The sequence below is a fragment of the Protopterus annectens genome, chromosome 8.part0 (genome assembly GCF_019279795.1).
Source record: "Protopterus annectens isolate FY-2018-M chromosome 8.part0, PAN1.0, whole genome shotgun sequence".
Lineage (NCBI taxonomy): Eukaryota > Metazoa > Chordata > Ceratodontiformes > Protopteridae > Protopterus > Protopterus annectens.
This window is the reverse complement of record NC_056741.1, coordinates 997251289-997276288: the sequence shown is the minus strand read 5'-3', so window position 1 is coordinate 997276288 and position 25000 is coordinate 997251289.

Genomic DNA, 25000 nt, shown 5'->3' with positions numbered 1-25000 from the left:
CCAAACAGGCCATAAATGCTCAAGTGACACCTAGTGGTCAAAATTAAAATTGCAGTTTTACCAAATACATTTTTTTCCAGATTATAAGTCAAATAACTCACAAACTATAAGGAACTAGTCGACAATAAGTATACACAAAACAGCTTGTTCCTCAAAGCGTACACAGTTCCACACCGACACAAACTAAGATTAAAACATGAAGTGTTCCTGTTATTATATAGGGAAGACCGACAGGTGTCTTCGTCAAAGGATATATGACCATTATTATAATATTAAAAAGCAAGATACTAAGAATGCATTATGGAGACACATAGCCCAGGCCAATGGTTGTAATGAGTTTTACTTTGGTATATTAGAAATAGCCAAAGAGAACCCAAGGGGTGGATGTATTAAAAAGAAACTTGCTGAACTTGAGGCCAGATGGCAAATCAGATTAAATGCCTCTACCCCCCCTGGTCTCAATGATCATATATCCATAAAGCCCATCTTAGAGAATTTAGCAAATTAATGAGGTAAAGTTGGAATTTTAAATTGTACACAATGGAATTTTAAATTGTATACAATGGTTTATTATACATATAAGATAGAAGCTTCATCAATATTAATCTTAAACTGGTTTAATAGCATCAACTATATTAATGCCGCAATGTATTATTGATTATTGATTAAAGTAAAAACAAGGATGGTTTTATTCGAATATGCACACTGGCACTTTAAATATGAATTGGTGAAATGACGTGTAACTTGATTGTTTTTAAAAAAAGTATTTAAGCAAAGGTGAATTGTTTTAGAATTGTTCTGAAGAAGTCTATATAATTTAGATGAAAGCGCTCAACTGAATTTTACCTGTATTAAAAAAGTGTTTTAATCTTAGTTCGTGTCGGTGTGGAACTGTGTACGCTTTGAGGAACAAGCTGTTTTGTGTATACAGATTATAAGTCAGGTAACATAAAGCTGAATACAGTAGTTTGAAATATAAATGTAAGGTAACTACAGAAGGAGGTTCCAGTAGACTTTCATCAGGGACCTCAGGGGCAGTTGTTAGGTTAGGGATTTCCCTTTCAAAATAGTTATCAGACATTAGACAGGGTAATGGGTAAAAGAAATTGTGTTTCACTTATGCATAAAAGAAAGTTAAACAGAAAGGAAAATAACCTTGCTGGTGACGCATGAAAAGACAGTTTGTTAAAAAGGAAAGATAAGCATAAAGTGTGCAGACAGAATGTTCTTTTCTCAAGGAAAAGATCAGCTGCAGAATGTTCCTTAAAGAAGCAAATACAAAGTCTGAGACCAAGGTTAAAAAAAAAAAAAAACTAAATAAGGAAATTTATGAGACTAAAGCAATATAATATGCTGTGTTCATTATAGCTGGGCAGTTCTGGATAGTAAGTTTATTCAACCTGTTTCTTCAGAGAAGATGACTATCGCTTGAGCATGGGTACAGAAAAAAGGTCATCTAGAGACTATGTCAGTTTATGTTGTCCAGGACAATCAGAATATGACTTAAAGCAACTTGAATTGTTTATCAGTACTGTTAATGGAGACAGTATTCAGATATTTTGAACATCTAATAAAACCTTATTAAATGAACTACAGTGTTTGGAGAATTCATTCTTAAAAGTGCACAAGACTTGGTACATAAGGGAGAGACTGACACCTACTTAGCATGAGCTTGGGTAATTAAGACTTTCATTTCTCAGTCTCATTGCATACAGTGTTTCCAGCTAATTATTGTACAGTACAGCATTATCAATTTTTACAATGACACCTAACATGATCTGCTGTCTGGGGAGAGAGAGAGATATACTTCTCACAACCTACCAGCTGTAACCCTTTCACATTCAGTTTCCAGTGCTGCATATTTTCTAAAGTTCACAATAACTGTTTATACAGCAGATGTACTACAAAAGCACTCCGTAGAGCATAACATTCTTTCAGTGAAGGTATCATTCATTTCCAGACTTGGTTACACTACATGTGTTCTACATAAATCTACATAATAGCAGTGTTATGTTCAACTTCATGTGTTCTATAGATTATAAAATAACACTGTTTTCATTAAAGTGCAGCACTCTGTGTTTCATTCAACTACATGGTTTCACAGAAACAGCAACAAAAACAGCTGCAATAAGTATTTTTTTCTGGGTTTACTGCAATAACTTTAACATTTCATAACAGTTTAAAGTGGCAACAAATGTTTCATAACAGACTTTTCAGCAGCATACTGATATTTTTCCATAAATAAAGCTGTTATGGCATAACAAGTTTCTCATTAAGACAGCATAAATTCACATAAAAAATGGACATGTCATAATTCAGAAAAGCCTCACATAACATCAGCAGACCAGTATTAAATCAAATCAGTGTTCCTTCAGAACATAAAAGACATTATCCAGCTAAGAGATATCACAGCAGACATTCATGTTTCCAGAGTGATGTCATAAAGTCAAGAAGCAAGAAAAAGGTTAATATGATAGAGACAATGGCTCACATTTCTTCCAGGCCATAAATTATTATATGCACCTTTTAGTTAACAGTTCAACAAAGTTTAAATTACTTAATTAAAGTTTTTTTTGCATGTAAACATGTCAAATAATACTGCAATAGTTAAAATCTCAGTAGATTTTTGGATTAAGTTTAAAAATCTTTTCTTAAAGTTAAAGGCTATTAGTTCACAAATGTTAAATATGTCTAAATGCAAAAGGTTTAAATCAGATAAGCAGGCTAAGAACTCAAAAATCAGTATGGTCTCCAGTTTAAACGAACATGCTTCAGCACGTAAAATTCAACATAATAATTTCAGTTGTAGTATAGTTTCATGTACAGATAATCAGAATATAATAAATACATTTAGAATACAAAAGTAGGTTACAGTGTTACAAATGTCAACACAGTCTACATACATAACATGCAAGCAATGTCTTAAGTTCACATTACTTCATCTAGTTTATTATTTTCAAAATCCAGTACAATGTTTGCACTGGACAGAGATAAGAGGAATTAAAGTGCAGATTTTGTAACTAAAGCACAGACTTCAGAGCTAAGTTAAAGAATACATTCCATAGCTATCTGTAAAGATCAGACCATTAATCTATCATTGTTAAAGGTTATTTCATTGTTTTCAGGCAAATCAATTTTAGTTGCAGATATAACAAATACAAGTGTGGCCTTGTAAAAGGTCAAAGATTATGGCAGCTAACAGTTCAAAGTGTAACTGTTCTGTATATACTGATTTAGACTTCAGTAAAGAAATATATGCACATGTACAGATTTAAAAAAAATTGGTTATAGCAGAAAAATGCAGATTTATGGGTTAAAAATAAAATAAATTCCAGTTCAGCTAATACAGGTGAAGTGTTCAGAAAGACATGTTGGGTGTGGTCAGTTAAGAAGAAAAAGGGTAACCGTATGCCTCTATGTCTTGCAAGGTATATCAGAACTAGCAGTCAAATTAATTAGCAGTATAAAGAGTTTGCAGTTACAGTTTGGCAAATAAATTTGTTGTATTATTGTTTTGTTTAGCAGTCATTAGTTAAGTGCATAAACAATATTGTAATATAGATAAAACAAAATAATGTTTGCTAGTTTACAGAATGTAAAATTTAAAGTCAATGGTACATTGTAAAAGTTACAGCACAGTTAAAAATTCAAATCCTATGTATAAAAGAGTATATTATGTAATCAAGTTTAAGACTGTATATGTTTTGTATGGAAATGGCAGCCCATAGGTTCATAGGTTCATACTAGGCTATCTGCCCTAGGGCATTTATAAGCCTAGCCAGAGTGTGTTTGGCTTTCGCCACCCATTTTAAATTAATTTTGCTATGCCCATTTTCAAGGTTAGTATACTGTGCCTCTGTCTAACAGTGACACAGAGGTGATACCTGGGGTAAACTTACGATCTCCCATCCACTCATCAAGATTCCTCTTGAAGAGAGTCAGTGATGGACTCTGCCTAACCTGGACTGGGATTTTATTCCAGAGTGAAGGGAGCCTCTGGGTTATGAATCTGTCCCTCCAGCATGTCCTATTTATTTCAGTGCTGAGGTTCAAGTCTCTCGAGCGCATAGCTCAATGGGATTTGGATTTTCTAAGGTGCAGCATGTCCATTAATTCCAGGTTGGACATGGCTTTATACTTCAGGCACAGATCGCCTCAGAGCAGGCGGTATGCCACTGAGTAGAGCTGGAGTTTCTTTAACCGGGCAGCATATGGCATCTTTCCAATTGTTGCAGGTGTCTGGTAAGGTACATCCCAAAAGGGGCATTGTACTCAATTATGGGCCTGATGAGGGTTGAGTAAAGATGCACGATGACCTCCCCTGATCTAGATGCGAATCCCTTCATGATTAGGTGGGCTATATAAAATGTTTTTCTAACCACTTTGGCTAAGTGGTTGTCAAATGAGAGATTGCTATCAACTTGGGTCCCCAGGTCCCTAATTACTTCTTCTGTACTTAATGGATTACCACCTATATGGTAATTTGTGGGCACTTTGTTTTTGCCAAAGGGGATGACTATACACTTTTTGGCGTTTAGCTTGAGGCCATGGCTCTGGCACCAGTTGTCTGTTTCTATGAGGCCCTTTTGGAGGATGCTTGTGTCAGCTGGAGAGTCGATTATGGCACCCAGTTTGCAGTCATCTGTGAACTTGGTCAGCCACAGTCCTTCTGTGTTTGCCTGTACCTCCGAGAAATATATACCGAACAAGAGAGGTCCCAGGACTGAGCCTTGTGGGACACCACTTGTAACTGGTTTGGAGTCTGACATGGCTCCAGCAATTCTAACCATGTGGGTTCTGTCCTTGAGCCAGTTTGCAACCCATCTAGTGACATAGGGGTTTATATTTAAGCTGGTGAGCTTATCTATAATGCCCAAGTGGGGTATTGTATTGAAGGCTTTTGCGAGGTCCAGGTAGGCTGTGTGGACCACCTTCCCCTCGTCAATGGCCTTGGTGACTGTTTCAAAGAAATCAACCAGGTTTAAGAGGCAGGATTGCAATGAACAAAGCCAAACTGGGTAGGATCCAGTGTATGTAGGTCCCCAATATCTTTATTTATGAGGTCCATGATGATCCTTTCCATAGCTTTGCAGACCAAGTTAGTCAGGCTTATGGGGTGATAGTTTCCAGGATCTGTTGAGGCACCACCTTTGTGGAGAGGGACCACTGTTGCTGTACGCCACTCTTTGGGTACATATCCTGTAGTAAGGCTGAGATTGAACACTAATTTTATGTTTGGGTTTAGCTCTTCTTGGAATTCATGTAGGACGCAGCCCGGGACACCGTCTGGTCCCATTGATGCTGTGTTTTTTGCTTTGGAGAGGGCAGCTCTTACCTGAGCATCTGAGATATCAGGGGGGCAGCACTTTGCTGGGATAGATATTCGCCCTTTTGGTGGGGAGGGGGGGAGTTTGCGCTGAACCTGTCAGCTAGGATGTTGGCAATGTCTGTGGGTTCGGTGCATTTTTTGTCATTTTGGACTAATTCTGAGCATGTCTGGGAATTCCCACCCAGGTTCCTAACATAACTAAAGAAAGCCTTGTGATTAAGTGCTTAACAGTTTGCCAAGTACCACAGCACAGATTACAATCAGCCTAGCAAGCTGAATTATGTCATAGGGCTATATGACATCCATTTTAATGCATTTACAATTTTACATTCTTGCAGGATTCAGTACTAATGGAAAGTTAAAGATGTCAGCTAAAGAAACGGTTATGGTAAAACAGTGGGTGGAGTTTCACTCAGTGAACAGTATGGTAAAAACTAAGGGTCACAAGACAAAATGTAAAAAGGTCAGCAGTTAAAATTGATTGCATATAGGTGCAAAAATGCACAGTATTACATTATTACTTTGATTTTCATTTAAAATAAGTTCACAAACTTGATACAACTAGCAAGTTAAATGCAATTGCTACAGCCAAGACCTTAGAAAAAGCTGTCCATTTAGTGGTGAGACAGAAACAGATTTTGCAAGCATGAAATGTCAGTAATGAAAGTTTTCTTCTAAATACTAATATTGCAACAGAAAAACAGACTTCACCAGTCCCAGAAGTTATTTTTTTTTTGTAACAGTGTCCTAAGTACTGGACATATAAACACAAGTGTATAAAAGCTGGTATTAATGACCTAGTTCCAGTTTTTTTCGAATAAAGCTAAACAGGTCACTGATTTAAATATTGTTAGCTTTTCAAATAAAAGGCAGTCCACTATTGTTAATGACTGGGCAAATGACGTAAGTAATGTACAAATTTTGAGCCCAAAGGATAATCAAAAGTATGCTGTTGCTCAGGTTAATGTTGCCAGTGACATACCAGATTTTCAAAATATGTATAAAGGTTATGATAGTTCAGCAGCAAATCAGTTGGTGTATTTGACTTTATTCCATGTTAAAAAAGGATGTCAGACCATACATTTCATTACTCATGACAGTTTTTACTCTATCAGGGTTTAAAAGGTCAAAGGTAATTGCAGTGAGTAGCAAGTCTTTGGAGTTTGGATTTTTAAATGAAGCCAATCCACCTCCAAAGAGTATATCAGCAGAATTCTTGTTACATCCCCACTGTGACAGTGCCATTTTGAGAAATTACATTATGTCAAAATTAAGTGTTGTGTTAAAATTTAATGTAAAAAATCAGTTTGTCTACAGACTTGAAAAAGCTTATTAGCAGAAAATGTTTATTTCATACAGAAAAAGGCATGTTTGTTTTCATGCAGAAAAATGTACATAAAGTCAGCACAGTCAGCAATGCTGCCAGTTTAAGTTTGTTAAAGCTGTGTTTCATGCAGAAAATGTAAATAAAGTCAGGGCAATAAGCAATGCTATCAGATTATGTTTGTTAAAAATGCAAATGATATTTTAAGGACCTTATGCTAAATACAATCAAAGAAGGGATGAGGTTTTAAAGGCCTAACTATAAAGAGAACACTTCAACATTAAAGCAGGCCTTCCTTTACTTCATCAATGACTGGAACAATGCAGAGCAAAATTTAGCAACTGTTTATGTGTTTTGGTTATTTCTTCAATGTTTGTCTAAAATTAAAGCAAGTATGTATGTGTACATTCATGTTTTCAGGTTCATGGTAACAATTATACAGCAGTAGCAGTTTTCAGTCCATATGTGTTCAGATGGATTTCAGTTTATTTGTGTTCAGGTAACACTGTCAAACTGTTCTCATGATTCAGACAATTGTACAATATTATTAGTTATAATATGACAAGTATCAGTTTCAGTTATGCTTTTATCTGTGTTTAGTTAACTCTGGCAAAATAAATCATTTTAGTTTAGTTAATTTCCAGAATAGACACAGCTATTTTTAAATGCTCAGTATTTGCTAATGTAAGTATCAGTCAAGTTTCAGGATATGACATTCATATTCAACTTTGTGCTCAGTATCGTACATTTCAGTCAAATCTGAAATACTTTACATTATTTAATCATTAGTTAAGGGTAAAGTAATGGAATTCGTTTTACAGGATTATTGTTTAAATAATGGGTAGTGATAGTTATTCAATGCACTCAAGGCATAATAGGGCAGGCTTCATTTGTTAATTAGTTTACAGATTACAGTGCACGTTTACAGATTGCAGTGCACTTTTCATAATTATTGTACATTAGTCCGGAATTAAGGACACTAACAGACAATGCAAAGGTATAGACTTAAAATACAGAAAGTATAGGTTTTAGTAAACTATTATAGCTCATAAATATTCATAAAAGTTAAAAAAGGTAAGTATTTATTTATTTATTTACTTATTTACGTGTTTTATTTTATTTTACATTTGTTTACTGGGATAGTCCGACTGGATACATGTCCATTTTCAGCGGAGGCCTGGGGAGAAAAGCTCCACATAGACAAACTTGCATAGATTACACAGAAGTTAGCAAACAATTATAAAAACAAAGTGATTATATACAGTGGCTTAGTAGTGTTCCCTAGTAGGGACTCACAATTCTCATGGACAGATAAAATTAAAAGTAAGAGACATCAGATTGGAAGCAGAGCTTGGTGACATAGTTACAAGTTATGATAATTAAGAATATGCTTTCAGTTTATAACTTAATCAGGGTTGGTACATGGGCATAGTCAATTCACTCTGAGATACTGTTTGAGGTTTTTTTTTTTTAAGAGACATTTGGAGGATTGTAGGGTTATATAGTTTGACAATGAATTCTAGGTTTTGACAATGAAGTTGGCAAACAGGGATTCACCAGCAGAGTTATTAACTTTGTGGGTTTGGATCAGTAATTTATGAACTTCTCATTCTTTCATAAAATCTATTTCCCTCAACAAGCCTGCTATCCAGTGGTTCCAATCCTACCTGACTCATAGACAACAGGCGGTACTATGGAAGGGCAAACTCTTCAGCCAGCTACCTCTCACACTTGGTGTCCCTCAAACGTTAATACTAGGTCTACTACTCTTCTTTATTTTTATCAACAACCTTCATGCTGCTATCCTTAAAGCTACCTGCATTCAATATGCAGATGATTCCACTCTGATCTGCTCAGCCACCTCCCCATCCGAACTGCAAACCTTAACCCAAAATACATTTAACACTATCGAGAACTGGCTCACCAACCAACGCCTACTTCTGAACCCCAATAAAACTAAACTTCTACTCTTTTCCCCCACTAGTAGATCTACCACACTTTCATTCTCTGTCACATCTAACAATGGCTCCACTATTTCCCCAGATCATCACACCAAACTGCTAGGGGTTATCATAGACAATAATCTCAAATTTGACCTACAGGTCAACAAAACCATACAGACCATCAGTAAGAAGCTTGGATCACTGTATAGAAACAAGACACTTTTAACCCGACTGGCTAGGACTGCAATTGCCCAATCCCACCTACTCTCTACTCTTTTATATGCCTTGCCTGTACTCTCAAACCTCAACAAATCTGAACTAGGTAAGCTGTCCCATAGCTACAATCATATTGCCAGATTCGCCACTGGCTCCACCTATAGAACCCACCACTGTCAGAACCTTAAACAACTAGAGTGGCTAGAACTGCCCAGTTTAATTCAATTCAATTAACTCTTAATAGCGTACAAAATTTTGTACCACCCTGAGGATACCCACTCACTTAAAAATATTATTAAGCCATATAGCAACCTGAGATCCCTACAGTCATTGTAAAACACATTTAAATAAAATGTATAGACACAAGTTAAAACAGAATATGGTAATTATGTTTCAAGACCCTTTCTAAAGTTATCTTTTTACTGCAGATTTCAATTAGTCTTCAGAAAATAGCCATCATGTTTGATAGGCTATACAACATGTAGCAGATAAAAAGCTGCCAAGGAGGGGATTTCCTCTATATCCAAAGCAGTAAAAGAAAATTAAGGTAAAAGGTATGACAGGTCAGCCAAGTGGGCTCAACGGTTGAGACAAATCTGGAAAAGATCCGAGACATGCAGAAAAATGGTAATAAAAGGGCACAATACAAAGTTGCCAGTCCAGTCCCGGGAGTAAGGTTGTAAGCAGCTAATAAAGTACAACCAACAGCTACTACATTATGTAGGTTTTCTGAAAATTTGGCCTATTGTAAGGTATAAGTTTTAAATCCTCAGCTAAAAAAAGTATGCAAAGAAATTCAGGAGCAGTGCATAATATGTCTGCAGACTAACCTTATATTAAGAAAACATTGGTTACAGAGAAGTGCCAGTTCCAGAAAAAGCATGATAGAGTATACAAATAAATTTGGCAAGACCTCTTCCTACAGCAAAAGGGGGGTTAAATAATATACAAGTTTTAAAAGACTCCAATCCAAACAGGCCATAATTCAAGTGACACCTAGTGGTCAACATTAAAATTGCAGGCTTACCAAATAATTTGTTTTTTCAGAATAAAAGTCAGATAGCATAACGCTAAATATAGTAGTTTGAAATATAAATGCAAGGTAACTACAGAAGTAGGTTCCAATAGACTTTCATCAGGGACCTCAGGGGCAACTGTTAGATTAGGGATTTCTATTTCAAAATACTTATTAGACATTAGACAGGCTAAAGTGTAAAATAAATTGTGTTTCATTTATGCATCAAAGACAGTTAAGCAGAAAGGAAAATGACCTTGCTGGGCAAGCATGAAAAGACAGTTTATTAAAAAGGAAAAATAAGCATAAAGTGTGCAGACAGAATGTTTTTTTCTCAAGGAAACGATCAGCTACAGAATGTTCCTTAATGAAGCAAATACAAAGCCTGAGACCAAGGTTAAAAAAGTAAATAAGGAAATTTACAAGACTAAAGCAATATAATATGCTGTGTTCAGGATAGTAGGGCAGTTAAGGTTAGTAAGTTCATTTGGCATGTTACTTCAGAGAAGATGTTTAACACTTGAACATGAGTACAGAAAACAGGTCATCTAGAGACTATGTCTGTTTACATTGTTCAGGACAATCAGAATATGACTTAAAGCAACTTGAATTGTTTATTATGACTGTTAATGGAGACAGTATTCAGATATTGTGAACATCTAATAAAACCTTATTAAATGAACTACAGCGTTTGGAGAATTCATTCTTAAAAGTGCACAAGACTTGGTCTATAAGGGAGAGACTGACACCTATTCAGCATGAGCTTGGGTAATTAAGACTTTCATTTCTCAGTCTCATTGCATACAGTGTTTCCAGCTAATTACTGTACAGTACAGCATTATCAATTCTTACAATGGTGCCTAACATGACCTGCTGTCTCAGGAGAGATATATACTTCTCGCAACCCAGCAAGCAGTTTTAACCCTTTCACATCCAGTTTCCAGTACTGAATATTTTCTAAAGTTCACAGTAACTGTTTATACAGCAGAAGTACTACAAAAGCACTCCAGACAGCACACCATTCTTTCAATGAAGTTATCGTTCATTTCTAGACTTGATTACACTATGTGCTTTCTACATAAATCTACAGAATAGCAGTGTTTCATTCAACTTCATGTATTGTACAGACTATAAAATAATGCTGTTTTCATTAAAGTGCAGCACTCTAAGTTTCATTCAACTACATGTGTTCATAGAAACTTCAACAAAAACAGTTGCAATAAGAATTTTTTTCGGGTTTACTGGAATAACTTTAAAGTTTCATAACAGTTTAAAGTGACAGCAAATGCTTCATGACAGACTTTTCAGCAGCATACCGTATTTTTTTTTCCATAAATAAAGCTGTGATGGCATAACAAGTTTCTCATTAAGACAGCATTACTTCATGTAAAAAACAGACACAGCATAATTCAGAAAAACCTCACATAACTTCAGCAGACCAGTATTAAATCAAAGCAGTGTTCCGTCAGAACATAAAAGGCATTATCCAGTTAAGAGATATCACAACAAACTTTCATGTTTTCAGAGTGATGTCATAAAGTCAAGAAGCAAGAAAAAGGTTAATAAGCTAGAGACAATGGCTCACATTTCGTCCAAGCCATAAAGTTATAAGACTTTATATGCAACTTTTAGTTAACAGTTCAACAAAGTTTAAATTACTTAAAGTTTATTTGCATGTAAACATGTCAAATAATACTGCAACAGTTAAAATGTCAGTATATTTTTGGTTTAATTTTAAAAATGTTTTCTTAAAGTTAAAGGTTATTAGTTCAAAACTGTTAAATATGTCTAAATGCAAAAGGTTTAAATCACATAAGCAGAATAATAACTCAAAAGTCAGTATGGTCTCCAGTTTAAACAAACATGCTTCAGCACATAAAATTCAACATAATTTCAGTTGTAGTATAGTTTTATGTACAGATAATCAGAATATAATACATACAATTTAGAATATAAAAGTAGGTTACAGTGTTACAAATGTCAACACAGTCTACATAAATAACGTGCAAGTAGTGTCTCAAGTTTACATTACTTCATCTAGTTTCTTATTTTCAAAATCTAGTACAATGTTTGCTCTGGACAGATATAAGAGGAATCAAATTGCAGATTTTGTAACTAAAGAACAGACTTCAGTGCTAAGTAAAAGAATACAGTCCATAGTTATCTGTAAAGATCAGAACATTAATCTATCATTAGTTAAGGTTATTTCATAGTTTACAGATAAATCAATTTTAATTGCACATATAAAAATATAAGTGTGGTCTTGTAAAAAGTCATAGATTATGACAGCTAACAGTTCAAAGTGTAACTGCTCTGTATATACTGGTTTAGACTTCAGTAAAGAAATATGTGTAAATGTACAGATTTAAAAAAAACTGGTTGCAGCAGAAACATGCAGATTTATGGATTAAAAATAAAATAAATTCCAGTTTAGCTAACACAGCTGAAGTGCTCAGAAAGGCATATTGTGTGTGGTCAGTTAAGAAAAAAGGGTAACCATATGCCTCTATGCCTTGTAAGGTATATCAGAACTAACAGTCATATTAATTAGCAGAATAAAGAGTTTGCAGTTACAGTTTGGCAAATAATTTTTTTGTATTATTGTTTTGTTTAGCAGTCATTAGTTAAGTGGATAAACAATATTGTAATATAGACAGAGACAAAATAATGTTTTCTAGTTTACAGAATGTAAAATTTAAATTCAATGCTACATTATAAAAATGGCAGCACAGTCAAAAATTCAAATCCTATGTATAAAAGAGTGAATTATGTAATCAGTTTAAGACTGTATATGTTTCATACAAAAATGGCAGTTTGCCATGTACCTCAGCTCAAATTATAGTCTGTCAAGCAAGCTGAATTATACCATAGGGATATATGGCATCCATTTAAATGCATTTACAGTTTTACATTCTTGCACCATTCAGTACTAGTGGAAAGTTAAATGACGTCAACTAAAGAAACGTTTATAGTAAAACAGTGGTTGGAGTTTCACTTACTGAACAGCATAGTAAAATCTAAGGGTCACTAGACAAAATGCAAAAAGTTCAGCAGTTAAAACTGATTGTATATAGGTGCAAAAATGCACAGTGTTAAATTATTACTTTGATTTTCATTTAAAATAAGTTCAGAAACGTGATACAACTATCAAGTTAATGCAATTGCTACAGCCAAGACCTTAGAAAAAGCTGCCCATTAAGTGGTGAGACAGAAACAGATTTTGCAAGCATCAGATGTCGGCAATGAAAATTTTCTTGTAAATACTGATATTGCAGCAGAAAAAAATAGACTTCACCAGTCCCAGCAGTTAAATGTTTTTTTTGTAACAGTGTCCTAAATATTGGACATAGAAACACAAGTGTGTAAAAACTGGTATTAAATTACCTATTTCCAATTGTTTCCAATTAAGCTAAACAGGTAACTGATTTAAATTTTGTTAGCTTTTCAAATACAAGGCAGCCTACTATGGTTAATCACTGGGCAAATTACATAAGTAATGTACAAAGTTCAAGCCCAAAGGATAATCAAACGTTTGTTGTAGCTCAGGTTGATGTTGCCAGTTACATACCATATTTTCAAAATATGTATAAAGGTTATGATAGTGCAGCACAAAATCAGTTGTATTTGACTTTATTCCAGGTTAAGAAGGACGGAAGACCATACATTTCATTACTCATTATAGTTTTCACGCTATCAGGGTTTAAAAGGTCAAAGGTAATTGCAGTCAGTAGCAAGCCTTTGGAGTTTAGATTTTTAAAAAAAGTGAATCCACCTGGAAAGAGAACAACAGCAGAATTCTTGTTACATCCTCAGTGTGACAGTACCATTTTGGGAAATTACATTATGTCAAAATTAAGAGTTGTGTTAAAATTTAATGTAAAAAATCAGTTTGTCTACAGAATTGCAAGAGGTTATTAGCAGCAAATGTTTATTTCAAGCAAAAAAATGTATGTTTATTTTCATGGAGAAAAATGTAAATAGCACAGCAAGCAATGCTGCCGGTTTATAGTTGTTAAAGCTGCATTTCATGCAGAAAATGTAAATAAAATCAGGGCAATAAGCAATGCTATGAGATTATAATTTTTAAAAATGCAAATGTCATTTTTAAGGACCTGATACTAAATACAATCAAACAAGAGATGAAGTTTAAAAAGCTTGACAATAAAAAGAAATCTTCAACATTAAAGCAGGCCTTCCTTTACTTCATCAATGACTGGAACAATGCAGACCAAAATTTGACAACTGTTTATGTGTTTCAGTTATTTTTCAATGTTTGTTTAACATTAAAGCAAGTATGTATGCATTCATGTTTTCAGGTTCATGGTAACAATTAAACAGCTGTAGTAGTTTTCAGTCTATTTGTGCTCAGATGGATTTCAGTTTATTTATGTTCAGGTAACACTGTCAAAATGTTCTCATGATTCAGACAATTGTATAATATTATTAGTTAGAATATAACAAGTATCAGTTTCAGTTATTCTTTTATCTGTGCTTAGTTAACACTGGCAAAAGAAATTCTTTTAGTTTAGTTAGTTTCCAGAATATACACAGCTATTTTTAAATGCTCAGTATTTGTTAATGTAAATATCAGTCAATTTTCAGGATATAACATTCATATTCAGCTGTGTGTTCAGTATAGTATATTTCAGTCAAATCTGAAATACTTTATATTATTTAGTCATTAGTTAAGGGTAAAGTAATGGAATTAGTTTTACAGGCTTACTATTTAAATAATAGGTAGTGATAGTTATTCAGTGCACTCAAGGCATAAGATGACAGGCTTCATTTGTTAATTAGTTTACAGATTACAGTGCACGTTTACAGATTGCAGTGCATTTTACATAATTATTGTACATTAGTCTGGAATTAAGGACACTAACAGACAATGCAAAGGTATAGACTTACAATAAAGAAAGTATACCTTTTAGTCAACTATTATAGCTCATAAATATTCATAAAAGTTAAAAAAGGTAAGTAGCATTATAAAACAAATTTAAATAAAATGTATAGACACAAGTTAACACAGAATATGGTAATTATGTTTCAAGACCATTTATAAAGTTATCTTTTTAATGCAGATTTCAATTAGTCTTCAGAAAACAGCCATCATGCTTGATAGGCTATACAATATGTAGCAGATAAAAAGCTGCCAAGTAGGGGATTTCCTCTATATCCAATGCAGTAAAAGAAAACGAAGGTAAAAGGTATAACAGGTGAGATAAGTTGGCTCAACGGTTGAGGCAGTTCTGGAAAAGATCCAAGACATGCAGAAAAATGGTAATAAAAGGACACAATGCAAAGTTGCCAGTCCAGTCCCCGGAGTCAGGTTGTAAGGAGCTAATAAAGTACAACCAACAGATACTAGGTTATGTAGGTTTTCTGAAAATTTGGCCTATCGTAAAGTATAACTTTTAAAATCCTCAGCTAAAAAAATGTATGTAAAGAAATTTAGGATGAGTGTATAATATGTCTGCAGACTAACCCTACATTAAGAAAACCTCTGTTGCAGAGAAGTGCCAGTTCCAGACAAAGCAAGGTACAGTATACAAATAAATTTTCCAAGACCTCTTCTTACAGCAAAAGGGGGATTAAATAATGTACACGTTTTAAAAGACTCTAATCCAAACAGGCCCTAATTGCTCAACTGACACTTTTAGGGGTCAAAATTAAAATTGCAGGCTTACCAAATACATTTTGTTTCAGATTGTAAGTCAGGTAGCATAAAGCTAAATACAGTAGTTAGCAATATAAATGTAAGGTAACTACAGAAGTAGATCCCAGTAGACTTTTGTCAGGGACCTCAGGGGCAACTGCTAGATTAGGGATTTCCATTTTGAAATAGTTATTAGACATAAGATAGGCTAAAAGGTAAAATAAATTGTGTTTCATATATGCATAAAAGACAGTTAAGCAGAAAGGAAAGTAAACCTTGTGGGCCAAGCATGAAAAGACAGTTTATTAAAAAGGAAAGATAAGCATAAAGTGTGCAGACAGAATGTTCTTTTCTCAAGGAAAAGATCAGCTGCAGAATGCTCGTTAATGAAGCAAATACAAAGCCTGACACCAAGGTTAAAAAAAGTAAATAAGGAAATTTACAAGACTAAAGCAATATAATATGCTGTGTTCAGGACAGCAGGGCAGTTAAGGTTAGTAAATTCATTCAACCTGTTGCTTCAGAAAAGATGTCTAACACTCAATCATGAGTATAGAAAACAGGTAATCTAGAGACTATGTCAGTTTATGTTGTTCAGGACAACAGAATATGACGTACAGTAACCTCAATTGTTTATGAGTACTGTTAATGGAGACAGTATTCAGATATTATGAACATTTAATAAAACCTTATTAAATGAACTACAGTGTTTGGAGAATTCATTCTGAAAAATTGACAAGACTTGATTCATAAAGGAGAGACTGACACATATTCAGCACGAGTTTGGGCAATTAAGACTTTCATTTCTCAGTCTTATTGCATACAGTGTTTCCAACTAATTACGGTACAGTACAGCATTATCAATTCTTATAATGTAGAGGAGTTAGAGTTTATGTCCAACCAACTGATGTTCACATCATCTAGTGGTATTTTTCTTGTGGAAATGTTAAGGATATCCAATGTTGAATATCTTCCAGCATTGCTGTATTGTTGCCAGGGGGGATATAAAGGACAACAATACACATTTGTTTAAAATTGCTTATTTTTAGGAAAACAATAAGAAGCTCTGCTGAACCTAATTTTGGTATTGGTTTGTTGTAAGGGGAAATGTGGTAGGTGTTGGGAAATATTAAAGCAATTCCACCACATTTCCTCTTTATATGGTCATTATGGTTGATATTATAGCTAGGGGATAAAACTTTGGAGTTGTTTATGCTGGGTTTAAGCCAAGTTTCAGTTACATTGAGAATGTCAGGTTTATGTTGGGCAATCCAGGCATGTAGTTCAGCAGTTTTATTTCTTATGCTTCTAACATTTATGCAGAAAAAATTAGATTACCAGGGATGTGGACTGGTTATTGTTGGGTTAGAGAAGAGTGTGGGACAGAATCACCTCTGTGTTCATTGTGATAGGTGCAGCCAGGATTAGGGTGTATATCTCCTCTTAGAAGGATTTTAGTATATTGGGGAATTATGCTTACTTGTTTTTTGGAGATGATTCTTGCACTTAACTTTGCTTTGGTTTGAGTAGAAGTGCAGTTAGTCTATATTTAGAATAAAGGTAAGGGGCAATATTACATAGGCTTGGCGCAATGTGTGGAAAGTGTAAAGAGGATGTATGGATAGGTGGTTGGTACATAGGTGGAGAGAGGTTGTGACATATTATTGAGTCATGGTAGGATGAAAGACATACAATAGTAGAAGAATAGAGGATAAGCTGAAGAGTAGCATAATTAAGTACAGGAATCTGTATTTTATAGATTTCAGGTATTGGGGAAATAGCAATGAAGAAGGAAACAAGAAGTTGCAGAGAGTAGGAGATTCAGTGATGGTGGATTCTCAATGTTGGTAATGGATAAGTAAGGAGAGAAATATTTTCTATAAATGAAGAGAGTTATGCTGTCCTTATTATTGGGACTCTGGTTTAATCTAGATCTATTTTATTATTTATTTACTTAATAGGTAGACCAGTCCAATCTGATACTTTTTAAGCCATGACTTGGATCACATGGCAAATGGAGCTCCAGACATGGCTGCAGTTAAAACAATAACTATAATGTGTACATAAAATAAGATTATATAAAGTGTAACTAATATAACAAGCACACAGAGAACATAACAGAAGAGAGATTAGCTAGTGGACATTTTATTCAATGTACAGTAGTTCAGAGAGAACACTGCTAAATTCCTAATGTCAAAAGATGAAATTCAGAAAGACCAACGTCAGAAGGTCAAAAGTTGAAAACCTGCAACACACATGGCTGTTGCATAAATATTGAATATGTTAGAGTGTAAAACATACTGAAGCACTAAATGACAGCAACATCAGTCTTTTGTCTGGCAACAATAATAATTGACAAAATGAGATTTTAACCTGCATCAGCTTCTCTGCCCTTGGTTAGGTGTACCCTTGACCAGGTTTAAGCTTGTCAAGTTTATTTCCCTGATCTGTAACTCATCAATCACAAATTATATTAATTATAATTTTTTTTTTACTTTCAATCATTTCTGAGGTTAAGCAGTGTTGTTGTTATTATACATAAATTAGAAAGGTGTGACAGGCAAATATCCACATGGAAGGTGCAGGGACTTTTGCTCTGAAACAAGAATCTTTTTTTCATCTGGTTGAAGCTTCTTCAAATGGTTAATTCTGTCTGTCTGAAGTTATAAACAATGTAGACTTCTCCAGATGTTGCAGAACCATCTCTGCAATATAGGGGGTATATAGATATATACAGAGAGGGAAAGAGAGAGAGAGAGAGAGAGAGAGAGAGAGAGTCCCTCTTTCTGAACTAACTTGCATATATCAAGTCCAAAATTACAGAACACTAGGGAAAGGAGAAGGTTCATCAAGGAGCACACAATAATCTTGAGAACTCACGTTTTCACTCTTATAGGAGTCAGCAACTGAGTTTCACTATAATGTACATTAAAGATATGAGGGGTACGCCCCACATCATTTATTTACTGTCTGGGAATGTTACTACATTTGACAAAAATATACACTTTGTCAATTTCATGCATTAAGACTACATTTTCTAACTCTGTGACTGTAATTTCCAAGCTATGACAATGCTCTTTCCTGTTAAGACAGTTGCCAACATGTAATCATGGTACTCAGTATAATTTTTCCATGCTATGCAATATGATTCTTATGGTTCTTTGAATGCAGTATATAATAGAGTAGGTGTGAGAAACACTACAAAAGGAAATTCATATCTCCTGAAAAAACTTGTAAGAGTTGTTAGAAATTTTAAGAATCTTCAGCTAACACAGTTTGTTGTTATACACAGCTGATGTTCAGCTTTAAAAACTGATGTATACCAAATACATCTTCATTGTCTGGAACTTTCTTTATTCTAAGCATGACATTCTGTTCTCCGTAAGTTTGTTCTCTTCTCATTTCCTAGGAAACAATATTCTATCATGATACAGGAAGTGGCTCCAGCCCAGTATGAAAACATTACAGGTTCATTTATTGCTATTTTTCAGAAACGGCTTAATTCTTAATTTTAGGTATGTTTTCAAAGCAGTTAACTTTATACATATGTTGAGAATTTCTAAAAGCGCATTGTGAAACATTAAGCCTGTATTGCTGTCCAGATCTACTTTTGTAACTGTTCATTCAATATGCCCAGTTGTTTGCAATATCTTTTGTTCTCTTACTGCCTTTCTCCTGTTTCATGTTATTCTCTTTAAGATTTACTCCTCTTTCACAATCACTACCTTCAGTGATTGCCTTCATCTTAAATAGTGGTCTCATGTCTTTTTGCTTCCTGATGCATTCTCCATAGGGTAGAATGTAGATGATATTCTGTTCATTTATATTTTGTATATCACCACATCCACGGGGTTAATTTCCCCTACATCCATTTTTTATTATATTTTGTTTTCTTACACCTACTGCCTAGTTCCTTTCACTTGAAAATTATTTCAAAATTACAATGCTGCCAGTGCTGTGTTCCCACTGTAATCAACAACATAATCATTTTATCGAAAATGAGCCTTATTACTCTGATCCTTTGTGCAATCATATTGCAGTTGAAGCTTGCTGAATCTCAAGGACCTGACTACATAACACATATCATATATCATAGATATATTTAAATTTTGTTGCTCTTTTTAATCTATTCTACTATTATTCATGACTGTATTGTATATATATTTTGTGTGTGGATCCCCTGTGTAAATGGAATTTGCCAAGTAGTGGTTTGCCTGGCTAACAGAGTGATTCAATGAAAAATACATAAATAAATCTGAAATATCTGGAGTCAGGGTTATTTATTGTTTATATGTTGTACTGTAGGTGTATTTTATTATTGTACACCTGACTTTACCACTCTTGGGCTAACTGTCATGCAGCTGCCACAGTAAAAGGTAGCAACAAAACAATACACTCACACACACACACACACACACACACACACACACACACACACACACACACACACACACACACACAGGTAATGATAAAACAACGTACTCATATATATATATATATATATATATATATATATATATATATATATATACACACGTGTGTGCAAAGAGACTGCATAGCCACACAAACACATATACACATCACGCAAAACTCAAACACATGCACAAGTACAAACACACACACACACACACACACACACACACACACACACACACACACACACACACACACACACATCACAAAAACACAATAGTAAATTTGCACACACGCACACACGCATACACACACACACACACACACACACACACACACACGTAATGATAAAACAACACACTCATATATATACACATGTGTGTGCAAAGAGACTGCATAGCCACACAAACACATATCACACAAAACACAAACACATGCACAAGTACAAACACACACACACACACACACACACACACACACACACACACACACACACACACACACACACACACACACACATCACAAAAACACAAGTGCAAATTTGCACACACACGCACACACACACACACACACACACACACACACACACACACACACACACACACACACACACACACACACTGCTGCAAAATTTAGGATTCATAAAGCTGTACATCAGTGCTGTACAGACTTAGCACTGCAAGCTCTGCAGAGGGACTATACACCAGTGATAGATATGAATAACTAAGCAGTGATATATGGCATATCTAGGCTAAGTGATGTGGAAAGACACCTTCTTAAGCAAAGCAGATTGACATAGCTTCGTGTATATGAAGATGGGCAAGGTAGGGTTCCCATGTTGTCTTGTGCAAAACTCATGAGAACCTGAATGAATGCCACCGAATATAGCATTCACCATCTCTGGTAGAGTCAGACTGCCTCTGCAGGCTCCTAAAAAAAAAACAAAAAAAAAAGAAAAAAAACATAGGAATTGGGGAAAAACCTGTGAATGGATGCCCAGCAAGATGGACACCTTTTTGGTTCAACGAATGTGGTAGAAAGGTACTACAGGAAGCAAGTGATAGAGTATAGCAAGCAGAGGAACAAACAATAAGAACACTGTAAGGTAAAGCAAATGGGCTGAGGGTAAGGTTTATTTTTTGTAGGAGAGGCTCCTAGCTATAAAAAAAGAGTGTGAGAAGTGAAGACAGAAGAGGAGAAAGATAGATGTGGCAGGAATGGAAGGGGAGGATATGCAATGGATCAAACAAACGCATACAAAAGTGCATAGATCAACAAGGTGGATATGTAAACACACAAGGGCATAAGATGGGGACACATATAAATACACAAAGAATAGAAAACTGGCTGGGGATAGGATGCAGTATGAGTAGCTGAGTAGCTCTCTACCTCCTGAGTGGTCTAGTTCGACTTTACTAGGACTCAGCAGGTGGTGGTTCTGGGTCAGAGTGTCTGATGGCATGAGCTATACCTACCCCTGGTGGCCTTATGTTATTAGCCAGCTAGTCCAGAAAATCTAATACCCACTGGAGGAGGGTTTGTTGCATGGTGGTCCAGTATACATTCACTCTGCCAAACATCACCTTTATAACATGCTCCAGCTATGGTGCAGTCATGGCTGTGACTGAGGCTGACTGTCTGATTGGGATGGGATGGGCCTCTCTGAAGAAACATTGCCTTCCTGTTCAGCAGCCTTAGCCTCAGTTGAAGTACAGCTTCAACTAGGTCAGCAGTAGGCAGTACCCCAAGACAGAACTATCCCAGCATATATATGTTCAAAGAAACAACAGGTCATGGTACTCACATCTAGGAGAACAAGCTATATGATGACAGTTATGTACAATGGAGGGTGTCTGATACCCTAACACTGTTAGGTGCAACAAAGCAGGTGAAGTTACACTCACAGAGTTAGTTGCAATGAATTGGATGTAATTGCACTAACACAGGCTAGTGCAATGATAGAGAAGCAGCTACAGCATCACAGCGCCAGTAAAGCAGATTCATGAAGTGATGAATATAGGCTCTCAGGTGAGTTGCTTTAGGGACTCTACCACAAAGTACAAAAAGTAAGTTAAAAAGAAAACAGCTACCAACTACTCACTCAACATACAGAAAGTCACCCACAGCAGCCAATCTCGGACATCCCAATTCTTTTAATTGAAAGAGCTAGTATTAGGATCAGACTTGTGAAAAACAGAAAACAGCTAAATTAAAGGCAGTACTTCACACAAACACCAGAATTGTAAAATACTTACCATATCTTCAGAGTATCCCTGCCTCATCTGTGCTTTTGACAGCTAAAATCTTCAGGGTTACTGTGATGTCACTTGTCTTTATTAGATTGCTCGCATTGCTTACCGGTATATGAAATACCAGTCTTCCCAAAAAGGGGGACAATCTGGTTGAGCTAGGTATCTGTCTTCTTGAAAGGAACTATGTTTCTTCATAATAGCTGCTTTCGAAACTGGATATGGAGGAGATATGGTATAATTTGGCTATATTTTGCAAACCAAACAGGTGATCTCCATGGGGCGCTAACACTGACAGCTGTCACAAAGAACCTATAGCAAAATAAGATGGTACTCTGAGATTCAAACTCTGCACATGACTGAATCATGTGAAATGCACCTTAGTGCCAAGTAGCTGAGTGACTCATGCACACGGGTTGCATATGTGAGTGGGTGTGCAATGGCATGATGTAGAGAAGCAATGGAATGCATCTGTGACTTAAGTCACTGAGGCACTTCGGTGAAACATAGCAGTTCATTAATGAAGGTGAAATCTGTCCTCATTATCATAAATATAGAGTAAAGTACTACTTATTGGCAACACCATTTTTTATGCAAAAATATCCAGAAAGGGAAAATGAGCAATAAGACTTATTTGAGCATCTAGAATCACTTTCAGCCAGAACTGAATCAACAATTGCATAGGAGGGAGGCCACAGGAGATACAGAGTGGTCTGCAGTACCATGGTAGGACACACATGGATTACACTGCAGACTGCCTCTTGTGAGTACTTATGTTTATAGTAGCCTTCAGTCTCAAGGATGCTCACATGCAGTTGTAGCCTATAGCAATTATCTGCCTGCACCTATAATTGCAGTCAGGGATATCAGCCCAGAGCAATAGTGCAGCCAACCCTCACATCCAGTCCACAATATGCTATGTTATTACCACTTGAGTATCCTTTGTCCCTGTACATGGGAGCAAGTAATCTTAAACAGAACGGAGGGATGGTATCATTGCAGTTCATGACTGTGCTGGCATGCAAAATGCACCAACAAACACACATGGACTGCCACTCGCAGAGGCGCCAAAAGCTGCTGAAGGCTGGTGAGGGGCAGAGGGTGAGAGTGGCACTTAATGGTCTAAAAATGGCAATTTTTTTTTAAATTATTTACTACCACAACATAGGTTCACTTGGAGGAAATTTTAAGCTTAGCCAATTTCACTCTGGGTGCTTGAATTGACATTTCCTGATTAGTCTTACCTATCCCATGGCTGATAATTGTACATTAGCCCTAGTGAGAATAACTGTGATCATACCATAGATAATTTGAGGGGGCCAATGTAAGGGATGCAGCATTTAGGAACTGTCTCTATCCATTAGGAGTATGAGGGACAATTCTGCAGTACATTTTCTATTACCCATCCTTGGATTCAAGTTGCATTTGAATATGGACTGGGATGAGCTTTGTTTTACTTGAATGGATAGTCTGTTCTGGAACAGTGGTAGCCTCTGTGATATATATACATCTCTCCACAACATTCAGTTTAGATACAAGGACTGAGTATTTCTGATGCCATTTGACTTGCTGATGTTCAGTAGGTCCATTAGTATTAGGTCAGAGGATGACTTGTATGCCAGACACAGGCCATCTCTAAGCACTCTGTAGGATACTGAGTGTAGTGATAAATCTTTGAGGTGGTCCACACAAGACCTGTTGTTTAGGACTTGTATCCTTTTAGTAAGGAATCTCTGTGGGTATTCCAGTTGTTGCATGGGTCTGGACAGATACATGCCAAAGTGGGCATTATACAAAATGATTGTCCTAATGAGGGCTTTGTAAAGGAGGGCAATAACATCTCTAGATGTAGCCGCAATCAATTTGTTTATATGCTGTGCAATATAGAAAGACTATGACTCTGGGCACATGTTGGTCAAAAGTTAGGTAACTGTACATACAAGTTCCCAAATGCCAAATAACTGGGTCCATTCTCAGGGGGTATTGTCAATTTGGCAGTTCCCTGGAGCAGATCACTTCCCAAAGGACATGATAATGTATTTTTTGGAGTTTAGCTTCAATTCATGATTTTGGCACCAGTTATTGTTTGGGACAAAGGTAGGCTAATAGACTGGGCCCCCCCAGAGCAGTCCCTCTTGCAGCAACCTCCTACTGCTCCAGGAGAAACCCCCTCCGCAGCCACTCTAGTGTTCCATTACTTAACTATTTATCGTCCGTTACCATAAATACTGTTCAAACCTGTCAGCGTGCATACTGTTTTCTTATTTACTTATACAATGATTACAGATATTGAAATAAAATAGCACAAACACTGATAGCCATTTGCTAAACAAACAATATAGTCTCACAATGAAAACAGACTTAGCATGAGCAGTAAACTTCTCTGCCCTTGAAACTCACATTCATTGAAACAGTATGAAAACCCACATTCATTTTGCATCTGGCAAGTGGAGGACTAAGCTCACCTCTGGGCTGTTTTCAAACCATAGGCTCTTTACACATTTTTAAGGCCATGCATACATGTATGCATTCTTTGATTCACCTTCCTGATTGTATTAAATTATATTCTTTGTATAATACAGCACACTTGTTAGAGCTTGTTTTAAATTTATTGTTTTAAACATTTTTCCAGTAATCAATGAAACAAAATTTGTGAACCAATAATGACAAAACTGCCCGATTCAGAACATTTCCATCATAAAAGTCTACTCAAACATCTGTCATTACAATCCACCAGTATCAGTAAATATGCACAATCTCTGGAGAAGTAAAATTCATCTAAACAATTCCACATTAAGGGGATCTGTAACTAATGAAGAGGTTGCTGCTAGCAAACAACTTTATATTTCATTGTTTCA